The sequence below is a fragment of the Uranotaenia lowii genome, chromosome 2, assembly GCF_029784155.1.
Source record: "Uranotaenia lowii strain MFRU-FL chromosome 2, ASM2978415v1, whole genome shotgun sequence".
Classification (NCBI taxonomy): domain Eukaryota; kingdom Metazoa; phylum Arthropoda; class Insecta; order Diptera; family Culicidae; genus Uranotaenia; species Uranotaenia lowii.
In genome coordinates this window covers 260,841,953-260,862,401 of record NC_073692.1, presented here as the reverse complement: position 1 = coordinate 260,862,401, position 20,449 = coordinate 260,841,953, and the positions used below count along the sequence as shown (strand labels likewise).

Here is a 20,449-nt window from a genome sequence, read left to right as displayed (position 1 = left end):
CAAAACTTCAAGACTCATGTTGTGCGTAGAGGGCATACAGCCCAAAGCGATGCGAAGACAACGGTATTGGATACGCTCGAGTTTTATGAGGTGAGTTTTGGCAGCCGACTGGAAACAGAAGCTACCATATTCCATAACTGAGAGGATAGTTGTTTGATACAATTTTAAAAGATCTTCTGGATGGGCTCCCCACCAGGTGCCAGTGATTGATCGGAGAAAATTGATTCTCTGTTGGCATTTTCCTTTCAGATACTCAATGTGTGCTCTCCAGGTACATTTGGAATCAAACCAAACCCCAAGATACTTAAAACACCTCGATTGAGTGATCGTCCTGCCAAGAAGTTGGAGCTGTGGTTGAGCTGGTCTATGCTTTTTAGAGAAAACCACTAACTCCGTTTTCTCTGGAGAGAACTCGATTCCAAGCCCCAAAGCCCAGGATGACAATCTGTTTAAAGTATCTTGTAAAGGTCTGTGCAGATGTGACTCAGTATTACCTGTTACAGATACTACGCCATCATCTGCAAGTTGTCTTAAAGTGCAGCCTTCAGAGAGACAACTGTCGATGTCACTTACGTAAAAGTTGTACAAAAGTGGGCTTAAACATGAACCCTGCGGGAGACCCATGTAGGAGGTTCTTCTAATTGCAATATCTCCGTGAGCAAAGTTCAGATGTTTCTCACAAAGCAAGCTGTATAAGATGTTGTTCAATAGAGGAGGCAGACCCCGGGAGTGCAACTTGTCTGACAAAACCTCTATCGACACTGCATCAAAAGCTCCCTTTATGTCTAGAAACACTGAAGCCATTTGCTCACGTTTTGCATACGCCATTTGTATCTCTGAAGACAGCAAAGCAAGACAATCGTTTGTCCCTTTGCCCCTTCGAAACCCAAATTGAGTATCTGAAAGGAGACCATTTGCTTCTACCCATTTATCCAAACGAAACAAAATCATTTTCTCCATCAACTTGCGTATACAAGACAACATCGCTATAGGACGGTACGAATTCGCATCGGATGCTGGTTTTCCGGGCTTTTGGATAGCGATAACTTTCACTTGTCTCCACTCTTGGGGAACAATGTTGTTCTCCAAGAATTGATTAAATAAATTTAACAAGCGAAATTTTGCTGCGTCCGGAAGGTTTTTCAACAAGTTAAATTTGATTTGATCAATTCCCGGAGCTGAATTGTTACAAGAGAGGAGCGCAAGTGAAAATTCGACCATCGAAAAGCTGGAATCCAGACCACACCCACTGACCATACTGACTGGACACTCGATTTCGTTTTCTGGATAATTTTTCCAGAAAAAAAACAAAAAAAAAATCATTTTTCCAACAGTACGCAATGTCGATTCCAGAGTGCGCTTCGAACGATTTGAAGAAATGCTATCCCAGTTAGGAAATGCCACCCTACTTTAAAAATAAAACACGCAATTTCTACGATAAAATCGGGCTAAACAGGACCATTTTTCCTACAGGGCATTTTTTGTCAAATTTTTCAGGTTCGCCACCTGCCGTCGGTATTGCGAACCTGCAAAAGCTGACAACAAAAAATTAGACAGAAAATGGTTGAATTTTTGTTCTAAGAGTCAAGTCAGTGTGGTCAGTGCCACACCTATCAGAAGGCACGTTCCGGATTATTTTTTGCACAGGTGTAGAATCTGGACAGACTTTCCGTGCGAAGTTGGATATCCATCTATGTGTATATTCTTCACTTTCATTTGTAGATGATCGATTACGCATGCTTCGTGCAACTTTCCATAAGGTACTCAAGGATGTTTCCCTTGATAAACCACCCACAAAATTTCTCCAATACGCCTTTTTCTTCCCTTTGATCAATTTTTTGAACTGATTTTCAAGGGAAACGTATGATTCAAAAAGGACAAGGGTTCCATGTTTTCGAAAATCTTTGAATGCTTTTGATTTGTCCTTATAAAGCTTGGAACACTGCTGGTCCCACCATGGATTTGGGGGCCTACGAAAAACAGTTGAATCTGGGATGGGTTTTGTTTGGGCGCAAAGTGCACTTTCATGGATCAAACGTGAAAGGAAGTGATACTCTTCCAAAGGAGGTAAAACATTCATAGAATCAATGGCATCTGTTATTTCGTCCGAGTACTTTTTCCAGTCGATGTGTCTTGTAAGGTCATATGCCATATTTGTTGAATTTGAAGTGCTGGCCCCATTGGTGATTGTAATTTTGATTGGCAAGTGATCACTACCATTGGGATCAGGGATTACCTTCCACTGGCAATCCAATGATAGTGAATTTGAGCAGAGTGAGAGGTCAATTGCACTTGGTCTTGCAGGAGGTTTAGGTACTCGTGTTTTTTCACCCGTGTTCAAAATTGTTAAATTGAAACTGTCACAAATGTCATAAATAAGAGTAGAACGACTGTGGTATTTGGCCTCAGTCAGCACGATACGTGGTGTGACTTCCCGTGATCGCGGTCTAGAATACTCTACAGAGATGTGATTAGATACGTCGCGAGCTTGCCCCATACCACATGTGTAGTGGTGTACTGGTGTATCCAGATGAATGAGTAAGTTGGAGTAAGGGGCTATCACATCCCCCTTTATTTCGAAACAAAAGACAAAACAATATATGTATCAGTAAATATGTGAGTCTCAAATCGGGACTGTAACCGTTAGGTGCCATTAGATAGCGAGGGGAAAGATCAAGAACTAGAGAAACTCCTGGTACCTAGTTGTCCGCAAGTTCATTGCTAAAAGTGGAAATTTCTGCCGTATTTCCATGCATTCATAGGTAATTTGCTCAATTTGAACGGGGCTACTGAAACTAAGAATGACTTTCTTTTCCGAATCCATTTCTATCAATGTGAAACTTTTAATATCCTAGGCCGAGCTGATCTGGTCAAAAAAATATGTATGAATTCAATTAGGTGTTAGGTTATTTTTCATAAGCATGTTTCATAACGATTTCCCTCCTCATTTAGATCAATGATCAACTTTCCCTTCGGGCTGCTGAAGTTTGGTGAAAACGGTGTTTTGAACTGCAATGATTTTTTTTCTTGTCTTATCGAACCGCGCTTTAATGATGAGAGAGGTGTGAAGCTTTTTTTTACGATATCTGTTCTTCTTATCAAGCCTACGAAGCATCTGCGAGACTGCAATAGTATTGGCATCTAAATAAATATGTGATCTTGGGTTTCCTAGCTCAGATTAAAATTTCAAATAAGCGCTTTCAAAATTTAAAGCTTACAACATAATTAAAAAATGAATAAAAATTGAATTGAATTGAAATTGATGACCACTTTGATTATCAGATTTCAAAACTAGAATATCGAAAGAAAATCATTAAGATGATTTATGAATTAAAAGTTGTTAAGAGTTTTTTTTAATTGGAATAATTGTATCCAAGCTTCCAAAACTGAAAACATTATCTTTTTTTTTTCATACTAAGTTAGGTGGACAATATTTAAGAAATATGCATAAGCAATTGTACTGGCACACATAATGAATTATTATTATCTCATCTGAAATGTATAAAACAATCAAGTTGTATTTGTTTTTAATGTGCCGCCAGGCGCCAATCACGTTAACTACTAAACCCTATAACGTGCTGATAATCTACTGCATTGGTTTTAGATTTAATAAATTTTTCAATATTCGTTAGCACTCGTATAGTAAATGATGCAGGTCGTCGAAACTAATATGGAAAATTAATCCTTTTTGTTACTTGCCCTATGCATGGAGTGGGTTTATTACTAAAGAGCAAATCCTTTAATTAATTTCAGGTTTCATTGGATTTTCTAAGCTTAGAAAGTTAATTTCCTATTCAATTTAAAGTAGTATTAGTAATTGAAAAGGGTAGCTGAGAGTCTAAATCACTAATTACGTTAATTGGACTTAGGTTTAGTAGTTGGTCATGTAGTTGAAGTGAGGCAAATATGATTGTGTCGAGTGGTTTTCAAATCCCAGCATAAGCAGCGACAATTGAATTACGTTTTCCCTTTGTTTTTAGATTTTATAAAATTAATCAGATTTAAGCTGAAGACTACAAGCAAATATTGTCGTTACAGGGAAAAACTTTAAAATCAGTTGAGCGACAATGGATTTTTTTCGGAGTAGGTACGTTAAACCTAACGTCGGAAGTAGTGCGCTGGATGGCGGGTCACCGTGCGATTCCAGCGCACTACTTCCGACGTTAGGTTTAACGTACCTACTCCGAAAAAAATCCATTGTCGCTCAACTGATTTTACAGCGCTGGACTGGCGACACAATATATTGCCAACAATCAAGTATTTCCATAAGAGCTTTCAATTCCGAAACCAATAGCACCAAAACAAGTAAGAATGATAAGACATTAAGGTACATTTAAGATGATTAACAAATTAAACATATATGAAAAAATCATTTTTTTTCGTTATCCTTTCCTGTAATATTTGATACTGTATAACGATGGCGATCACATAAAGTTCAGTTAACTCTTACCTTTACTATTACTTTTAATCCACGCATCCCTATCATGCACTGCACACTGTACCTCTCAAGGTTGATCATCATATTGACGTCGTTGAAACTTATGCGTTGTTTAAATCTTTTGTTTACTAACGACATATAGTTTATAATTGAAAATAGGAAACTGCAAGAACGCAAATCGAAACTGTTTCATAATTATTATTCATCTCTCTTATACAGACGTTCACAGTTCTAACACCTCAAAACTTCAACACTGTCCAATTTCTTTGATTAATTAAAAGTTGAATCTGGATTCCTGACAACCCTGATCCACGTTTGTCACACACTTGAAAGATCATCGAATTTCTGCGTATACGTTCTCCTATTACAATACTATGACGGCGTACCTACTGATATTGATTGCATCATCCACAGCCGGATGTATGCAAGGCGGGTAAAGCTTCAGGTGGGTTGTTATACCAATGCACGGAATCGTCCATCTTGTGACAGGCAATCGTAATCGTAGGCATGGTAGACGAACAATTCGCTGTCAAAAAACGCTCCGTCTCCACCCCCCACCAATGAGAAACTTTTGGTACCCCTTGCCTACTTTTCCTCAATATGCACCCACCCTACTGACTCACCCTGGATGTATGTAGGTATGGATCTCATAGAAACGCCGGGAGATTGATACTCACTATGACCACTGCATGAATAATGCCGAACTTTCCATGCACTGTTTGACGACATTCATTAGGTGGTTCAATGCGCTTTCGATGTAAGTTTGCAGGTAAAGTATTTATCAAATCATTTATCATTTTATTTCGAAACATGATGCAAAACGTCAAGCAAGTTCTGTGTCATTTCATAAGTTTGACAATTTTTTTTATTTATGATTTCTATAATGCTATTTTTCTACAGCCAGATGAATCTGCAAGCAAGTTTAGTATTGTTTAAAAGCAAATAATCATCAAATTTTAAATAAAAACTACTTATTATCAAAATGTAGTTTTCAACTTTTTTTTTCATAGTTGAGCCCGATGATAGATGATTCACATTGGTGCTGTAATTTAAATGTTCTTGTAATATTTTGTGAAAGTTATGAATTGTCAAATTATCCTTACTAGGTAGTTCGCGAATCAAATACCTAGAAGCTGATAGCACCTTTCTATCCGTTATCAAGGTGACTTCAGATATATCAATTTTCTCACTTTTCACAGCTTAATCACCGCAACATAAATTTAAAAATGAGCTTTTTGTAAGCTCCATTTTCAGAATGTGTTCACTTTTTTTCACGGTTTCAAGTAAAAATAAGTCGTCTATCTTTTTTTGCTATTGCTCTATTTCTATTCAGAACTTAATTGAGGTATACGACATTCGGCAACATTGTTTTTCTTTTTAATTTTTTTTTATAATAATAGTGATAAGAAAAATTGAACTTTTTATTAATAATATTCAAATTAGAAAGTAAACCAGCATAGCATTCAGATTTTTGTTTTTCATAAACTTTATTTCATTTTATTTTGTTTAGGTTTGAACCACCTTGTTTAGCTGGAAACATCGACGTATATGTAAGCGATGTTTTTTCTATAAGTTCATTTTCGAGAAAGCTTTCGGCCAACAGCTTTTGTCCAATGCCCATTAGACTTTGTCCCTTTTTTCGGTAAGGTGTTTCATCTGAACTTTTTGATTGTATTTTGCATCATCCAAGAGCAAGATATTTTGGTAGGTACTTTGAATTTTGCTGTTTCTTAGTTTGTCGCAACATTCAAGAGCGTTTACGTTGATTTAGTGATGTTCTTTTATTCATTTATTCATTTTTCGATGTGGTCTTAGTATCACTTTGCATCATTGCAAACATGTTTTTGTATCACTTTGCATCATTTCAAACATGTTTTTGATTTTTTTTTCTATTCTGGTTACACATCATCCAAGAGTGAATTGTTCATTTAAACATTTTTTTTCTACCACATCATCCAAGAGCGGATTGACAGGATTTTGTTCTTAGTTTGGTTTATTTTTATTCAGTGAGATTTGAATATCTCTTACCATCACCCCAAACACGGTTTTTTTTTATTCTTTCCTTTTACACATCATCCAAGAGTGAATTGTTTCTTAAAAACATTTATTTTTACTATCCATCGCATCATCCAAGAGCGGATTGACAAGAATCTTTGTTCTTACTTTGTTTGTTTTTTTTTCAATAGGATTTTAATATCTCTTCGCATCATCACGTTTTTTTATAATTACACATCATTTAAGAGTGGACAATTTCTAGGATTATTCATTATCCTTTTTTTTCACATCATCTAACAGCGATTCATCAACAAATAACTTGTACCACCTTAATATTTCGCATCATTCAAGAGCAACTTTTTATTTTCTTTCTATGTTTTTTTTATTTTCACCTTTGTTGTTTCACATAGGAAGATACTGTGGCCAAAGAGCTTTCCCTGATTCAGCATCGTTGAAGAGCTTCCTTTTCAGAAACTACGCAGTTTATATTTCGGACAAACTATTTTTGAATTTTATCCTCTATATTTTTGGATGGTGTTCCACTTTATGGCAACTTTTCAATAGCACTTTTTTAAAGCACCAATTTAAGTGTTTGTTTATTTTGCTTACCTTCAAGCTAGTATTTTAAATTCCATTTTATTCCTGGTATCAAAATGAAAAACTCCCACACTCTTTCTTTCCGGTTCACTTTGTATTAAATGACTCACAACACGCGTATTAAGGTCCAAATCCTCGTCGCCATGTGGTATTTGGCCTCAGTCAGCACGATACGTGGTGTGACTTCCCGTGATCGCGGTCTAGAATACTCTACAGAGATGTGATTAGATACGTCGCGAGCTTGCCCCATACCACATGTGTAGTGGTGTACTGGTGTATCCAGATGAATGAGTAAGTTGGAGTAAGGGGCTATCACAACGACAATCGTCAGTTTGTTCTCCCCAGACAGTTCCATGTGAATTGAAGTCACCCAGGATCAACCTTGGCTCAGGAAGCACTGAGCACAGGTCCTCTAGGTGATTTCGATCCACTGCAACTCTATGAGGCCAGTACAAACTGACAACGCATAAGTCCTTACCTCTTATAGTTGTATGACATGCAACAGCTTCAATTCCTCCTGATAAAGGGAGGTGGATTCTATAAAAGGAGTGGCGCTTATTGATCCCCAAAAGCACCCCTCCATAAGAATCGTTGCGATCCAGACGGATGATGTTAAAATCGTGGAAGGAGATGTTTGATTCAGAAGAAAGCCATGTTTCAGAAAGGGCAAAAATATCGCAACTAGTTTCATGAAGAAGAAATTTGAACGGATCCAGTTTAGGGATAATACTACGACAATTCCACTGTAACACAGTGATATCTCCGACCTCTCGGCGTAAATTAGCCATCGAGAGAGATAAACACTGAAATGAGGGGCCAAGTTTGCATCAATTGCTTCAAAAATGTCTTTAATACAGGAAGCATTGTTGTTACAATGCTTCTGATGGATTCAGAAACGTTGAAAAACGAAAACATTCCATTTAGAATGTCAGCCAACTTAAACAATCCCGGCTGGGAAGTGGATTCTGACAAAACTGCATTTTTCATGGGGGCCTTTGAGGTCCCTGCTGGAGTTGGATTATTCTGTGGTGAAAATACCGTGCGGAATCCAGGAGGATTTAGTTTTTGTTGTTCTGCAGCATTCGGCTTTTTAGGGACACTGATTGGAGGGCTCATTGTAGGGATTTTCTTGGGTATTTTGGGTGTCTTGGGAGTTGTTTTAGCACGTTTCCGGGAGTTCGCAACGAAAACAAAAGGGTTCTCCTCGTCAGTCGCCTCTTCGTTGTCAACTGGCAACACAGGAAAGATGTTACTCGAATGAGGTTGGGCCAGTGGAGAAGCGCTCTTTAAGATAGAGGCATAAGAACGTCTCGATCGTTCTTTTAAAGAGCGCTTCTGTTTATCCCAGCAACTCTTGAATGCCTCGCACGAAGAGATTTCATGGGGTGAGCCCCCGCAATAGACACATTTCTGCTCTATTGCTGAGCATGCTCCAGCCCCATGATTCTCCCCGCATTGGGGACAGCGTGGCTTATTGCAACAGTGCGACGCTGTGTGCCCCAATTTGATGCAATTTTGACAATGCATGGGTCGAGGCACGAAGAGTCGCACAGGAAGCCTTAAAACTCCGTCAATCAAGACGTAGTGAGGGAGGGCGGTACCCGCGAAGGTCACACGAAATGAAGCTGAAGGCGAGTACTTTGTAACTCCATTTACGACGTTGGCAGTATTGAGTTGACGGCAATCCACGATTTCGACAGAAGTCGAATCGAGGCTCTTGAACTTACCAACGCCGTTGGATTTAACGTATTTCGCGTCCAGACTCATTTCTGTGATCACGCCCTCAATCTCTACGTCTCGAGACGGGATGTAAACGTGATACTCTAAATTCAGAAAATTGCTGGCTACAATCTCGTTAGCAGCTTTCGAGTTACCCACAACAACGCGCAGCTTGTTTGCACGCAATTTTGTAACACTGGTTACAGAGGTCCACCTCGCCAGATCTTTGGTGATCTGTACCACATTGAGAGGCTTGCCGTTCTTTTTGGGCCGGATAAAAACCACCCAAGATCCAGAAGAAGATGAACCTTCCGCATATTTTCGGAGCCGGGTTGTTCTACTCTCAACTGATGATGAGGAATTACTGTCCGTCTGAGAAATGTGAGCATTTGAGGGACCAGCAGCATCTGGATCCTCCAGATGCTCCTCATTCTCGTAGGTCATATTCTCATCATTATCAGTTGAGGGGTTTAACCCCCCGCCTTCGTTCATATTTTTTCAACGGAGACACTAATGTCTCCGTTTTAAAAATATGAGCGAAGCACTTAATTGTTAAAATATTAAAAAGGGAAAAAAGATAGAGTAGAAACAGTGAAAAAATAAAAGAAATTACAAACTTGTTTGATTTTTTCGTTCTTCACGACTATTCGGCCAATTTCCAAGTCGTATATATGGTCCAGTGTCTAACGATGGATCCAACCACGTGGTCTTCCTTCGTTGATTGAAGATGGCTGCCACGAATCTCAACGAGCGGGACAACCAGACTAATGAAGATTATCAGGCCGTTTGTCAAACAATGACGACGACCTTCACCCGCCTGGTAGGGGAAACACTTCCAGAGGGGGCCACTTCACTTTCACGGGGAACAACTGCAGGCAGAAAAAAAACTGCTGGCCTCCAGCACTCGAAAGGCCAAGTTTCGGGAAAGTCCTTTACTTTGCTAGCGAGGGCACTTTTCTGCTTCGGTAGCTAGCAGGAATTTGATTGTCTTCTGTGTCACCATACGGCAAAAAAACACCGGATTGAACGCGGTAACTGTCTCCTATCAACCGAACAAAGGATACTTTTTTCACACACCAACAAACGAAGTTATCGGAGAAAATAATCTGTCTGAAATTCTTAAAATATGGCGAATACAATGGGTACGTTTGATTTGAGTTTATTTGCCTAAAACTTTTTGCATTATGCTTAAAGAATCTCGAAACCTCAAAAAGCACAGCTGAATAAGAAAATGACAACAAACATAGCGTGTTAGTATTAGTGAATGGCTGTTCAATCAACAGCCTAATAGAAATCGATCGAAGTCAATTGAAAAAACAGCTGATCAACTGTCAATCCATTTCAATTGATTTCGATTGGGTTTCGTTGAACACACCTATAGTGTACTTTTGTAGGATTTTCTAAGGGTGTAGTTCAATACACCGCAACAACGTTACACCGCCTGTTAAGTTTGATGCTACGGGAAATATCTTTGCTGAAAAATATATTTTAATCGTGCAGAGCACTAAATTGGACTGCGCACTCATGACTGCGATATTTGTGAGAACTCGTTCATTCGTGCGACCTGTCAAACCAAATCACAAAATTTGTTTCATGTGGTAATATCGCATTACTCTGAACTGAGTAGCTGAAAGTTAGCGAGCTAACAAATTAGCCGAACAGTAAAATAAAAGTGTTTTAACATCAATTGTTTCGAATTATTCTCATCAAACGTGACATATCATGGTCCAAACAGCCGGTTTAGACCATAATTCCAACAAAAGCAACCGCACTGGTGGTACATTATACCAGTTTCAACTCAAATTATTTATTTTATGTATCTTGTAGCATTATAATTAAGTTTGTCTAGCTATTAAATTTTGAGCGTGTAGTGAGTGAGTCAAAAACCTACCAACACGCAGAAAAAGAAAGGGGGCTGGTTTCAACAAAACGTTTTGTTATTTTATTTTACAATATCGATGCAAATTTTTCGATACGTTTCACTAAAAAATCGATCGAAAATAATAATAAAATTTTGTAATTTTTACACACTCATTTTTTATTACTTACATATAAAATTTGATTTAATTCGAAATATAAAATCGGTTCATTTCAATAAACGTGTAGTTGGCCGAAAAATTAAAAACAAAAGAAAAAAAAAAGAAAATAAGCGGGAAAGATGAACAAATTTTCTCATCCGAACGGCTTATTCGTCGGTGCGGCTGGACCCCTCCGGATTTGTTCCACAACTCACAGGTTTGTATCATAAATTCAAGTATGGGTGAGGTACTTATTTTTATTATTTTTATGTTCAGGGACCGATCGAAGTCGAAACAATATTCGAAGCTGGTTCAGGAAGGAAATGGGACGAAGTAAGAGCGAAGTAAGGCTTTCCATTATCCCCCAAAGCAACAGCTATTAGCGGTAATATAGATTGACCATGATGTGTAAAAAGGGAAACGATGACTTTCCCAATGATAAAAAGCATTTTGCATCAAATAAATGAGGCATAAAACAATTAATTGTACCCGAATTCAATTAATCCGAAAATCAATAACCATTTTGCTTTCTTTTGAATTTAAACAAAAATGAACTCAAATCATAAAATATGATTAATTTTTAACCCCACTCATTTTTTAATTTTAAGCTTTAAAGTTTTTGTGTGTTTTACCCAAAATTATTTTATTATTTTGACAAGTATGATGGATCATTTTCAAAAAGGGGGTATTTCGTTTTCAATCAAACGATAATTTCAAATCAAATCGATACTTTTATTCAATGTGGCCAAAAATATATTTGTGCTTTTTCCCAACCAAAAATTTTATTATTTTCGTTCGAAATCTTATTGTTTCTAAAATAAATTTTTCTGCGTGAAAGAATGAGTGTTTAGAAGTAAGAGTGTAACCATAACTGTCAAACGCGCACATGGAAAAGAACAACATAAACAAGGACGAACAAGGATTTCGACACGGAAGGCCGATTTTTATTTATTGACGAAAAATATTTTAACATTTTAATAGTTTTTTCGTTTGTACTGTCGCTATATGGTGTTTTTTTAACGTGTTTAGTGAATAGAGTGCAAAAATAACCAAAAATTGTGAAGTGAAACAGCCGAGAAACAACGATGAGCTTCGCAGATGCTGCTCCTGATGGAGCAGCATCTAAAATGACAAGGCCCCCTAACCTCGAAACTGGGAATGAATCAGCATTACGAGGAGATCATTCTATGGAATATACCGAGTTGGAACAAACAGCAAACAGGAAACAGAACGACATTTATTTGAACACAAATGGAACTACAGAAAGGCATGAACAGGAAAGATCAACAAAAATTTTCAAAAACTACGAATACAAACCAAGTGATGGACGGCCATACAGAGTACAAATAGAAAACACAGATATTGAGAAAACGAAGACACTCAATCGCTTGAAAATTGGAGAAATCCTTCATCAGAATGGGTTCGACAAATCAATCGAGGACATCAGAAAGACTGGAAGGAATAAGGTGACGGTGTACGTGGGAAACTGGAGAGATGCAAACCGTTTAGCTGCATGCAAAAACCTTCAACTAAAAAACTACAAGGCATACATACCGAAACAATTTGTGACAATGACTGGTGTGATTTCGGGGATTCCCATAGACATGGATGAAGAGATAAAAGATAACATCCAAAGTCATATAGAAATCGAATCAGTGTTCAGGATGAGTCGTTTCAAGGACGGAAAAAAAGAGCCAACGCACAAAATGGGGGTGGTATTCAGGAGCAATATTCTTCCCACTTACATAAGTATTTTTTCTGCTATTTTCAGAATTCAACCCTACATCAGGAAGCCCGTAATCTGCTACAAGTGCCTAAGGTACAACCACCTGTCGAAAAACTGCAAAGCAAAAGTTGAAAAATGTCCTAGTTGTTCAGAGGAACATCCGGTAGACAAAAACTGTAAAAAAATAAAATGCATTTACTGTGAGAGTAACGAGCACAAGACGACGGATAAATCATGTCCAAGATGGAAGAAAGAGAGCGATATCCAAGCAACCATGGCGAAGAAAAGCATGACGTATCAAGAAGCAAGACAGTCGTATCAACTACCAACAGAAAACCAGTTCGATGTTTTAAGAAATGCTGAGGAGTATCCAACACCGGCAGAATCGTATGCCAACATTACAACAAGGACAACAAAATCTTACCAACAAGTACCTAAAACAAGGAACAATACACTGATAAACAACCGACAACACAAAGAAAGGGAAGGAAAAGAAGGAGCATCGAGCCTGACGCAGAAAGAGTTTGTAAAGAAACGCAGAATGGAAGAAGAAAAGGAAGAAAACGTAGGAAACGGTTTGAACAATGAGCACAGAACAGGAGAAATGGAAAAACTGAAGAAACATTTAGAAGAGACGATCAAGAAGCAAACACAAACACAATGGAATAGAGTTATGGAAGAAATTAGCACAAAATTAGTTGAAATTTTAAAACCTCACGGCACACCAGGAGAGGAACTATCCGCTCAAATCATGGGTGAGTTGAGAAAAGCAGGTGAGTGGACTGGAAACACTTTTATATAAACATGTTCAACATATTACAAGCAAACATTCAGAGCTTAAAAACAAACAAAAATGAACTTGCACATGAAATTTTTTCTGGAAAATATGACGTAGCACTATTATCTGAGATTTGGGTAAAACCAGATCAAATGCTAACTGAACGGTGGAATATCCAAGGGTATCACCGTGTACTGGCACCTAGATCCGATGGTTTTGGAGGAGTAGGCATCTATTTGCGTTCGGATTTATCTTTCAAAAAAATCACACTCAATTCAACCATGAATTTTGAAACTCTAGGGATAAAAATACATCCAATCGACCTGGTTCTTGTAACAATTTATATAAATCCAAGAATCACTATCCAAGAACTTGAAACGTGTATACCAATACTATTAAATGAAATATCTAATCACCCAAAAGTGCTTATAGGAGGAGATTTCAACAGTCATAATGAGTTATGGGGATGCTCAGAAACAAATAACAAAGGTAATTTGGTTTATGATCAAATTACTAATTCCAATTTACTGATTATGAACACAGGAGAATCAACATATATACCGTCTAACGTTGATCAAAGACCTAGTGCTATTGATCTGTCAATGTGCACTTCAAATTTGTTCGACAACGCAAAATGGGAAGTATTGGGAAAAAGTTTCGGTGGAAGTGGACACCTCATGTTGAAAATACAACTACAACTAAGTTATAAACCCAAAAAAAAGTTCTATTTTGACCGTATAAAAATTGCTGAAGAAATTTCTCAAATAAAACATTGGGAAATTGAAGAATTTCAGGATTTTATCACATTATCCAATGAAATTCGTAAAAAGCATAGAAAACTCAGTATATATACCCCGAAGTATTATTGGAACGATGAACTTTCTCTACTGTATACGGCTTAACAGGAAGCACTGAGGAACTATAATAGAACTAGTAGCACAGGAAATCTGATAGAATGGAAGAAAGCAACTGCAAAATTTAAAAAAATGAAAATAAAGCACATTAAAGATAAAATGTTAGAGCTGTCTAGTTCAATAGATCCACGAAACATTAAGGAAAATTGGAACTTAGTAAAACGGTTAAGACTTAGTCCTGTTGAAAATCCTAGAAATAATCCCATACTCCATGAGAAAGGCACTGCAGAAAAATTCCTTGTAAAAAACTTTGGTTTACTAGAATTTAAACAACCATTACCACCTGAATTGAACACAAGAACAAACATAGTAGATCTTGAATCTTGGAGTAATTTTATCAAAAACAAGCCTTCTCGTTCATCTCCGGGAACAGACAATATAAACTATGATACACTGAAAAACCTGGATTTGGTTACTGTTACCAAATTATTAGATATATTAAATCAAATGTGGCGAAAGGCAACATTGGATGAACAATTGAAAGAGATTAAAATTGTTCCCATTTTAAAACCAAACAAACCCCCAGAAGATATTGGATCCAGTCGACCTATAGCTCTGCTTCCCACTATTGTAAAAACATTGAATGCATCAGTATTGAAAGATATCCAACTCACTTGCTCAAACAACAAAATACTACCTGATCAATCATTCGGTTTTCGGAAAGGAATGTCAACTGAACACTGCGTGACATTTGCGACAAATTATATAATGACCGCCAAAAGAGAAGGATTCGCAACCATAGGAGTTTTCTTCGATTTCTCCAATGCATTCAACTGTGTAAACATCGACAAACTAAAAAATATAATGTTTGATTATGGATTCCAACGAGATACCGTCACATGGATTTACAACTTTCTGGTAAACAGAAAAATGATAATCCATACTGACCAAGGAACTGTGGAACACATCACAAGTTGTGGAGTACCCCAGGGAGATGTATTATCACCTGTACTCTTCAACATCTACACTGCTGCACTTCATAACACAAACACTGACACAGACGCTATCACTCTTCAATTTGCAGATGATTTTTTGAAAATTGTTAGAGCAAAAACACTTGAAAAAGCAGTTCAAAAAATGCAAACAGAAATTCATGAATTTTCGACGAAAGCTGCAGAACTAGGGTTAGCACTCAATAGCTCCAAAACAAAAGCAATGATTTTCAAAACCACGAGCAAAACACTCCCACTTTCCTTAAATGGAGAAACGTTAGAAACAGTGACCAGCTACAAATATTTGGGTATAACCCTGGATCAAACTCTCCGATATGGAGTCCATATTAGAACATTAAAACAGACTTTCATCCAAAGACAAAACATGTTGAAAATGATAGGAGGAATCAAACATGGAGGAACACCTAAGGTGATGATGATGTATCACAAAGCCCTATACGGAAACTTCTTAAATTACGGTTCTATCTTATACGGAAACACATCGAAACGATACAGTGATATGCTTGAGACAATTAATAGACAAGGTTTACGCATAGCAACAGGATGTACGAGGACAACACCGATAAACACGTTAGCAGCATTGAGTGGAGAAGGACCTCTTTTGTTCAAACGTGAACTCTTTGCCAAAAAAAGAATTGCTCAACATATTTATAAAAATGATTTAATTGCTCAACAATTACATTCAATAAATATAAACTCTCTGAAGAAAGAATCACAGTACACATACATAGAAAAAGTATACATTAAAAACATCGACGATTTTCAAAGGCTATACCTACAGACACGGCCTTGTAGCAGAATTAAAATTACGGTTGAAGATCACATAATAGGATCTTCTATGAAGAAAAACATAACGTCCCCGACAATAATGAAATCACTCGCTCAAGAAATGATACGAACTCAATATCCTCTACACGATAAATGGTATACGGACGCTTCAAAAATGGGATCAAAATGCGGACTTGGGATCTTTGATGATTCATCAAATCAAAGCATCAGTCTAGCGTTGGCACAGGAAGTATGCATTACGTCAGCCGAACTCCTAGCAATAAGGGTAGCACTTGAACAAATAACCAATCAGAATTCACTAGGAGCAGTCATCTTTACTGACTCACAAGCGGCTTGTAAAATCCTGAAAAGAGATAATAAAAATCAAATATTTGATAAAGTTACTTATGATATATGTAACCTAGCCACAGAGAAACGCACAACAATTCAATGGATACCGTCACATGTTGGAATCATTGGGAATGAGAATGCTGATCAACTAGCCAAACATGGTCTGGATTGTCCGGCTATTTTAGAAAACAAACTTCGGCTAGACGACGCTATCAGACGCTTCAAAAATCATTACATAATGTCCACTAACGAGTGGTACAGAGACATAGCAGAAAATAAGCAGAAGGGTTTGAAATTCTACCAATTTCAAAACCACTTTGATTTAAAGCCATGGTATTACAATTCTGAATTGAGTAACACACAAATCCGCACGGCAAATAGGCTACTAAGTGGACATGACTATTCGCCATATTACCTTGGTCTTATGCGCATTCGTGACACGAAACAATGTGAAATATGCTCAGTAGATTTCACGACAGAACACGCCCTATTTAATTGCCTACAATATAACCACATACGAAACCACTATGATTGGGAAACATATTCCAATCTATTCGAGTTGGTAAAAGATTTTAACGAAGACAAGATTAAAGAAGCTCTCAGCTTTTTGGAAAAAGCACGATTTATTATTTGAAAATCATCAATATCGACACACTGTGTCTTCGAAATATGTATAGCTCATGTAGCTAGAAAAAGAAGAAAAGTGGTTATATAGAGTATAACACTCTCGGCCAAAAAACACCAAAGCCATACATACATACATACATACAAGGACGAACAAAAACCAAAACACATCGTTGGAAGAACCGAACACCTTGAGCAGTTGGATTCGCCATTGCTCTTTCAACAGTTTTTGGTGAATCAAGAAAGCCGCAATCCCGCCACATTCTGGATCAGGAGCCACCAAGGAAGGAGGATAAATCGTGTTGGCTGATTGAAAGGTGAGACCGTGCGAACAACTCCAATCATATGGGATAAACACAATTGTTTCTCCAACGCGCAGGCAAAGAAAGATCGAGCGCAGAACAATCCACCCTAGGAGCAATAGAGCCTACCCGAGCGGAATCAAAGGTAAAACATCGGCAACAAGATTGTGGATTGCCTTTTCATTATTTTACCTCTAGCCGTAGGTTGACAGTACGGTGCCGGTCGCGAAAAAAAACGGAATAAGAAGACGAAAGAAAAATAGCACGCAAGGGTGAGTGAAACCAGCCTATATTTGCCCCAAATTGTGTCAACATCGTCTCGATTTTTCAGTGCCGGAAAATCACCGCTACCGTGTCGATTATTCCATCCACGGCGGAAAATTATAGCTACAGAGAAGAACGGCCCCATTGGGTGAGTTGCTTATTGGATGAGCCTAATCAGCCAAATTAAAGCTGTGATTAATTATATCAATAGGGTCGTTTTTGGAGAACTGAATTCTCTTTTTTCGAGACTCGTTTTTGTGCCATTTCTGGCTTTTTCGAGTCTCGTTTTTGAGAACGGAATTCCCGACGCCGTGAAACTCCAACGATTTGGATCCAGCCGGAAGCAGTCTACGGAGGTGCTCCGGGCAGTGGTGCGTGCCCGTGGAGCCGAGCAACCAGCCAGTGTTGCCAGATATTCCCGTGATCATCAGCTGTGATAAACCTGTGTCGTCCGATAGCTGTGATATGACTGTTGTGCGTTTGGGATGTAAAGTTTGTGAACTATGGTAGGAAACGGGCCCGTGAGTAGTTATTATGTAAGCTAGCTTAAGTTTTTAAAATGTCGTGTGTAAGTCAATAATTATAATTGCTACAGATTTGGGTTTTGCGTGTTTGTGTTTTGGGTAAAAGTTAGCCGAGCAGCACACACTGAAAGTCAGTGGTGCTCAACCTGTTTCATTGGCGCCCAACACAAAAACCCATTATTTTATACTACCGTATACGTTTAATATTTGTTGATTTGGTGATTTATGCTTAGTTTTGTGATTTTGTGGATTTGGTTTTTTATTTTTTTTCCAACAGCCACATTTTAGTTTAATTTTATTATTGATAAGCATAATTATTTTAAGTTCAGCATGGATTTCACTCATTTGTCAGATGAAGAAATCTCATATGAGCTTGCCTTGCGTCATGTGGTCAATGTTGGGCTCACTACGCATAGAGCAAAGGTGCTCAAGTTGAAATCTGTGGTTCAAGAGGACACTTTACGGAATGTTCGACACATTAACTCTGATCATGTGATGACTCCTACGAACAATATAGAAAGTTGTCAGAGGAATGTTGATATTATCCACCGGCAAATTGGTCCAGCCAAAACAACATCGAATATTGATATTCTCAAAGCCTTGTACTCAAGATTAGTACATTATAAATCACGATTGGCTATCATTGCTCCGCCAGATTTTCTGATGGAAACTTTGTCGTCACTTAGTGTATTAGTGGACATCTTGCTAGCGGATATAGAGCTTGTGGTAAATCCAGTGTTGCCAGTGAAAACAAGTGGAGTGAATACGATGAATGAGGAAACTAGTTCGAATGAAGCAGAAGCTGGTCAAAATTCAGCGTTATCAACAGGATCCGGAAAAACACCCACTCCACCAGGTTTCCACTTCAGGGAGTCGGAACAGCACCATCAAGAGAGACCCCAGCAACAGCAGAGACAACAAGTAGCCGAAGGGTCTTTTCAGCAACAGCAGCTGCAAACGGTACTGGATCAGCAACGCGAGCATATAAGTTCAGAACTTAAAAAGTTTGAAGATTTGAAGCAGCAACAGCAGGAAATCAATCGATATAGGCAGTCACAGACAACACATGTCGCTGCATCGGCTATCCAACAACAACAACAACTGGATTTGGTGGAACAACAGCAGCAATTGATACGGCAGCTACAAAACAGAAACCAGCAATTGGAGCAAGCAAATCGACAGTTGCAGAGACAAAACAACCGACAACAACAGCAAACACCGCACCAAGAAGAAGGAATTCGTCGCATACCCAAGGGGATTCATAATTGGCCATTCAGATTTCGGGGCCAGCAAGATACGACATCGTTAAATGTTTTTCTAGACAGAGTCGAGGCGTATGCATCCTCAGAATACGTGGACGAAGGAACGTTACTGGCCAATGTGAAACACCTGTTGGAGAAATCAGCTCAAGATTGGTACACTCGCGCATTTTTCGAAGGCCTACTAACATCATGGGAGCAATTTAAGAAAGAAATACGAAAGGAGTTTCTACCGAGTAGTTACTCGCAAATTCTTCGTCTTGAAGCCTCCTATCGTTTTCAAGGGCAAAACGAATCGTTCGCAGAATTTCATCGGGCTATTTCAATGCTGTTTCGCTTCATTACTCCGCCGATTTCGGAGGAGGATAGAATTTTCATTATGAAGAAAAACATGTGCGTGGATTACGCCATCATCGTAGCAGCAGCAAATCCGACAACAGTGGACGAGTTGGTAAGAATATGCTCCAGTTACGACGACACGCGCAGGCTCTTGAATTGCCAACGGAAAATTCCGTTCCCACACAGCAGCTTGCTGGAACCCAATTTTGCAACCCCTGTGCAGCAACAGCGATCAACCGGCCCACCGACCAATCAACGCTACAGTCGAGTAAACGCAATAGAAGAAGAGGAGTCCAGGGACATATCTGAGGCAGCGCAACAATCGGAACAAGAGGAATTACAAGCAAAAATAGAGGAGCTCGAGCAACAAGTGTGTGCATTTAAAATGCAGTTGAATAAGCAACGTCGAGAAGGACCATCGATGGGGCCAAGAGCACCGCAACAAGCAAGACCTTTTCAACTACAGCAAGAGCAAAAATTTAATCCTCAGCGCAGACAAGAAACTGGTTATCAATATTTCGCTGTGCAGCCCCCAGAGAATGCTTCTTACCGAACACAATCCAACGAGCCGGTCGCATACCCACAGAGACAATTTCCGGGAAGACTCTCGCAATTACCAACACAACAAGAGAATCGACAAAACGCCGCTGAATCTATACCACATCAACAACCTACAACTTCAGGACCTTTGTTGAAGGTTTGCTGGAACTGCGATGAGGAGGGTCATCGTTTCATGGACTGTCCGAGACCACAGGCTATTCTGTTTTGCTATCGATGTGGCAGGAAAGGCTATTCACTACGCAGCTGTTTCACTTGTCGCACAGATTCGGGAAACCCGCCAGCGGAGAATCGGCAATAGAGGGAAACAGTTCTCCGTTCC

The 20,449-nt window shown here is 38.6% G+C and overlaps 1 long non-coding RNA gene across 1 annotated transcript; it reads left to right on the top strand.

Moving 5' to 3' along the window:
• Positions 1–10,790: 10,790 nt before the first annotated feature.
• LOC129744681 (uncharacterized) lies at positions 10,791–11,246 on the top strand. Its single transcript, XR_008736971.1, has 2 exons — positions 10,791–10,984; positions 11,044–11,246. It is a non-coding gene; the product is annotated as an uncharacterized LOC129744681 (long non-coding RNA).
• Positions 11,247–20,449: the final 9,203 nt, after the last annotated feature.